A 6,682-nucleotide genomic window follows, 5' to 3' on the forward strand; every position below is an offset into this window, starting at 1 on the left:
GCCAACTGATCTTTGACAAAGGTGCAAACACAGTTCAATGGAGGAAGAACAGCCTTTTCAACAGACTGTACTGGAGTAATTGGATATCCACAGGCAAAACAACAACAAACTCTAAGTCTCAAAACTTATACAAGTATAAAGACTTGTATAGAACACAGACTTAAGTATAAAACATAAAGCTGTAAAACTTTAGAAAAAACATACAAGAACATTTCAGGATCTAGAACTAGACAAAGGTTCTTAGACTTGACACCAACTGCATGATTCATCAAAAGAAAACTAATAAACTGAACTTGATTAACATTAAAAACTTTTGCCCTGTGAAAGACCCTTTGAAGAGGTTGAAAAGACAAGCTACAGACTGGAAGAAAATAGTTGCAGGCCATATATCTGATAAAGGACTAGTATCTAGACTATAATACACCAAAATATATAAAATATATTTTTTTAGGTGACAATGCCAAAGTTGGTGAGGTTGCAGAGAAACTAGAGAAACTCATACATTGCTGGTGAGGAGATAAAATGGTACAGCCACTCTGGAAAATGGTTTGGCAGTTTCTTTTAAAACTAAACATGTACTTAGCATACAGCAGTAATTGTGCTCCTGGCATTTATTCCAGAAAAGTGAAAACTTATGTTCACACAAGTATCTATACACAAATGTTTATAGCAACTTACTTTTTAATAGCCAAAAAATAGAAATAATCTAGATGTCCTTCAATAAGTGAATGTTAAACTGTGTTACATTCATACCAGAGAATACTACTTGACAACAAAAAGAAACATACTCTTGATATACACAGTACATGGAGTAAAAAAAAAAAAAAAAAAGTTACACACTGTATGATTCCATTTATAGAACATTCTTGAATTTACAAAATTATAGAAATGAACAATAGATTAGTAACTGCCAAGGGTTAAGGAGGGGGTTGAATAGCAGAGAAGTGGGTGTGGTATAAAAGGACAACATGAAGGGTCTCTGAGGTGAAGAAAATGTTCTGTATCTTGACTGTATAAATATTAAATTCTGATTGATCTTTTACTATAGTTTCACAAGATGTTATCATTGGGGAAAACTGGGTAAAGGGCACATGAGACTCCTCTATATTACTTCTTTTTTTTAAACTTTATTTATTTGAAAGAGACAAAGACAGCATGAGGGGAGGAGGGGCAGAGAGAGGGGGGGAAGAGAGAGAGAATCCCAAGCAGGATCTGTGCTGCTGCCAGTGCAGAGCCCGACATGGGGCTCAAACCCACAAAATTGTGAGATCACGACCTGAGCTGAAACAAAGAGTCAGATGCTTAACTGACTGAACCACCCAGGCTCCCTTTCTCTACATTACCTCTTACAACTAACTACATATGAATCTACAGTTGTCTCAAAATAAAAAGTTTAATTTGGCAAATAGTAACTATATGTTGCCTACCAAAAACACAAATTAAATATAAAACCACAATTAGGTTGAAAATAAAAGGACAGAAAAAGATATACCATGCTAATGTTAGATAAAAGAAAGTTGACTTAACTATTTTAGCATAAGAAAAAACAGATTTCAGAGAAAAGGATATTTCCAGAGGTTAAGAAGGTTATTTTGGAAAATAAATGGGTTGTTAATTATGAAAACATAAAAATCTTAAATATGTATACCCCTAATAATGGAGCTTCAAAATACAAAAATTGACAGAGCTCCAAGGAACAACAGGCAAAAATCCACAATCATAGTTAGAAGGGTCAGTGCCCCGCTCTCAATACTTGATAAAACAAGTAAACATAAAATCAACAAAAATATAGTTGATTTGACAAACACTATCAACCAATTTGACCTAACCAACATTTATAGAACACACTGCCCATCAAGAGTAGAATACACATTCTTTTCAAGTGCACATGGAACATTTACCAACATAGACCATATCTAAAACCATAAAACTAATCTCAATAAATTTAACAGGATTTAAATTTAAATTTAACAGGATTCAAGTAATATAAAATATGTTCTCTGACCATTATATAATTAAATTAGAAACCAATAATAGAAAAAAATATCTGGAAAATTCTCACATATTTGAAAACTAAATGCCATACTTCTAAACAACCCATGGGTCAAAGAAGAAATCAAAATGAAAACTAGAAAATATTTTGAACTGAATGAAAATAAAACAACAGCATATCAAAAACAATGAGCTAATGCTAAAGCAGTACTTAGGAGGAAATTTATAGCACTGAATGCCTATCTTAAAAAATAAGAAAGGTCTCAACTGGATGACCTCATCTTTCATCTTAAGGAACTAAGAATAAAAGAGGAAATTAAATCCAAATTAGGCATAAGAAAGGAAAGAAAGACCAAAGCAGAAACCAATGAAATAGAAAGCATGAAAGTAATAAAGTCAATGTAATCAAAAGCCAATTTTTTGAGGGTATATTAATAAAATTGATAAACTTTCAGCCAGACTGAGAGAAAAGGCATAAATTACTCAAATCTGAGATGAGAGAAGTGACATCACTATTCTACAGATATTAAATGGATAATAACAAAATATTATGAACACCATCATGTCTGTGAACCTGGCAACTAAGATGAAATGGATTCCTTGGAATTCACAAACTGCCAAAACTCACTCAAGAAGAAACAGATAACCTGAAGAGACCTCTACCTATTGAAGAGATGGAATTTGTAGTTAAAAATATTCCCATGAAGAAACATACAGGATAATAATTCACAGGTGAATTGAACCAAATATTAAAAAAAATTTTTTTTAATTTTTTTAATGTTTATTTTATTTTTGAGAGAGACAGAGACAGAATAAAAGTGGGTTAGGGGCAGAGAGAGAGGGAGACACAGAATCTGAAGCAGGCTCCAGGCTCTGAGCTGTCAGCACAGAGCCCAATGTGGGGCTTGAACTCACGAATTATAAGATCATGACCTGAGCTAAAGTCAGACACTTAACTGACTGAGCCACCCAGGTGCCCCTGAACCAAACATTTTAAAAGGTAATAATGAAAATTTTACCAAACTTTTCCAGAACACCAAAGGAAAGAATATTCCCCAACTCATTCTATGATGCCAGCATTGCAATAATACCAAAACTAGACAAAGATATTACAACAAAAGAAGACTACAGACTGATATCCTTTATGAACATACACATAAATATTCTAAACAAAATTATTAGCTAATTGAATGCAACAATACATAAAAAGGATAATACATTATGACCAAGTAGATTGCAGCCCAGGAATGCAGGGTTGGGTTAACATTAGATAATCAACCAATATAACTCATCATAATAACAAACAAACAAAAAAATCATCTCAATAGACACAGAAAAAAACATTTGGCAAAATCCAACATACATTCCTGATTAAAAAAAAAAAATCAGCAAACTAAGAATAGAATCTGATAAAGAGCAACTGTAAAATACCTACAGCTAACATCATACTTTATGGTAAAATATTGAATTCTTTCCCTCTAAGATCAGAAAGAAGACAAGGAGGTCTACTTTCACACTTTTACTTAACTTTAGACTGGGGATTGTGGCCATTTCAATTAAGCAAGAAAAATAAATAAAATATATCTGGATTGGAATGGAAAAGTAAACAGGTCTATTCACAGATGGCATGATTATCTATGTAGAAAATCCAAAGGCATGTACAAAAAAATCTATTAGAACTAGTAAGTAAGTTTAGGAAGATTTCAGGATACAAGATCAATATACAAAATTTGATTTTATTTTTATTTACTAGCAATGAACAATCAGAAATTGAAATAAAATAGTACTATTAACAAAACCATTATATATGAAATACTTAGGGATAATTCTGAGAAAAGATATAAAAGGTCTATATGCTAAAACTACAAATCATTGCTGAGAAATATAAAAGAAGATCTAAACAGATTTACTTTGGGGGCACTTGGGTGACTCAGTCGGTTAAGCCTCTGACTCTTGATTTTGGCTTGGGTCATGATCTCACGGTTCCTGAGGATGAGCCCTACACTGGGCTCCATGATGACAGTGCAGAGCCTGCTTGGGATTCTCTCTTTCCCCCTCTCTCTGCCCCTTCCCCCAGCTCATGTGTGTGCTCTCTCTCAAAATAAATAAACATTAAAAAAATGTTCATGAGTCTGAAGACTCACTAATGGTAAGAGGTATATTATCCCTAAATTAATGAATTCAATGCAAGCCTAATCAAAATCTTAGTATTTTTGTTGGAACTGACATGTTGACTTTAAAATTATATGGAAATGCAAAGACCTAGAATAGTAAAAAAAAAAAAAAAAATTTAGAACAGTAGAACAAAGTTGGAGGACTAAAACTACCTGATTTCAAGATTTATGATAAAGCTACAGTAATCACAATGTGTGATATAGGAGTAAAAATAGACATTATCAATGCAACAGAAGAGTACTGAAATAGATTCACACATATGTGGATAACTGGTTTGTGACAATAGTGCAAAGGCAATTCAGTGAAGTTTTTTTTCAACAAATGGTGCTGGGACAATTGAATATCCATTTGTTAAAAAATTAAATTCAATCCATACCTCTGCTCATAAACAAAAATTAGCTCATGATTCCCATGCAAATATTCCTTAGATAGGATACCCAACAAGATCCATAAAAGGACAAATAGATACAATGGACTAAATAGGAATTTAAAATTTCTGCTCCTGAAAATACACTCTTAAAAGAATAAAAAGCCAAACTATAGAGCAGGAGAAAATTTGGCAAAAACACATATCTGGCAAAAGACTTATCCAAAATATGTAGAGAACTCTCAAAAGTCAATATTAAGAAAACAAATTTTTAAAAAATGGGCAAGAGACTTGAACAGACACTTCACAGTAGATCTACAAAAGGCACATGAAAAGATGTCCAACATCCTTAGGCATTAGAGCAATACATGTAAATTAAAACCACATTAAGATATTTCTTTATACCTATTAGATATAAAACCACATTAGATATTTCTTTATACCTATTTCATGATACCTTTATACATGAAAAGATGTCCAACATCCTTAGGCATTAGAGCAATACATGTAAATTAAAACCACATTAAGATATTTCTTTATACCTATTAGAATGGAAAAGCCTGACCATACGAAATTTTGGCATGGATGCAGAGGAATTAGAACTCTCCTACACTGCCAGGGGTAATGTAAAATTGTACAACTACTTTGGAAACCAGTTTGGCAGTTGCTTACAAAGTTAAACATACATTTACCATATGATTCAGCCATTCTACTCTTAGTTATTTACCCAAGAGAACAAAGCATATGTCCACACAGATATATGTACCAGAATGTTCATAGTGACTTTCTTATAATAGCTCCAAATTAGAAACATCTCCCCAATGTCCACCAACAGGTGAACAGATAACTGTGTTATGTCCATACAATGGAACACTACCCGGCAACATTAAGGAATAAACTTACTAACATATATGACAACACAGATGAATCTCAGAATACTTTGGTTGAGTAAAGGAAGTCAGATGCAAAAGAATACACACTCTAAGATTTCATTTATATATAATTCTAGGGTTGTCTGGATGGCTCAGTTGGATGAGCGTCCAACTCTTGATTTCAGCTCAGATCATGATCTCAGAGATCCTGAGATTGAGCCCTGTGTTAGGCTATGCACGGACAGTGCAGAACCTGCTAGGGATTCTCCCTCCCTCTCTCTCTCTCTCTCTGCCACACCCCTACTTGTACTCTCTTTTTATCTCAAAATAAATATATATTTTTTAAATAAAAATTCTAAAATAATACAAACTGTAGTGACAGAAAGCAGATCAGTGTCTACCTCGGGACAAGGATGTGGATATAGGGAAGAGTAGGTGATTACAGAGGGGATAAGGAACTTTTTGGAGTAGTGAATATGTTCACTGTCTTGATTGTGGTGAGAATTCACAGGTATATATATATATATATATATATATATATACCAAAATCTCTCAAAGTATATATGTTAGATCTGTGCAGTTTATTGTATGACGTAACACAATAATTCTATTTTTCAAAAAGTCTCATTTGGGGACAGATTCTTTAGTAGCATCTCAAAGTCCTCAGTGTATTTTTAAGGTGAGTATAGGTGAAGTGCACAACTTAACTTTGTTAAGTGTAAAACTTATTTTTACCTGCCTCTGAAACTCTCTTCCTGAGAATACCCATCCTCTGCCATTACCCATTTGAAAGTAAAATGGAAATCCCAAGGTAATATTTTAGGTGCTTAAGGTATTTAGTGATCCCATGCAAAACTTCCTACTAATCACAGTAAAGATATCCAGTTCTATGTTTCTTCTCAACTTACATACAGAAAAGGTATAATAGTTCTGGTATGACTGGGCCTGAGTATATCAAAAAGTAGTATATGTAGTATATGTATTGTTAACATATATCCTGAAACTATGGCAGTTATAACACCCTGTGGGGTTGGTCCTGTTGTGGTGGTAGGGAGTAGAGTTACAGGTAGAACTATTAAGAAATGAGATTGGGTAGGAGGGAAACTTTGAGTTCATAAATTACAAGTTTACGCTTGTCACCTAGAAGTCTATGTTCAAAATGCAGGGTGAAAGGCATATCTTTTTTGAAGGAATTAGATGAACAAAACAGGAAAGAAGTTGAGTTGGGTCTGGAGCATGGGTAGAACAGTACTTAAATGGGATTGTGGGATGGACT

This window comes from Prionailurus viverrinus, chromosome B2, assembly GCF_022837055.1.
Source record: "Prionailurus viverrinus isolate Anna chromosome B2, UM_Priviv_1.0, whole genome shotgun sequence".
NCBI lineage: Eukaryota > Metazoa > Chordata > Mammalia > Carnivora > Felidae > Prionailurus > Prionailurus viverrinus.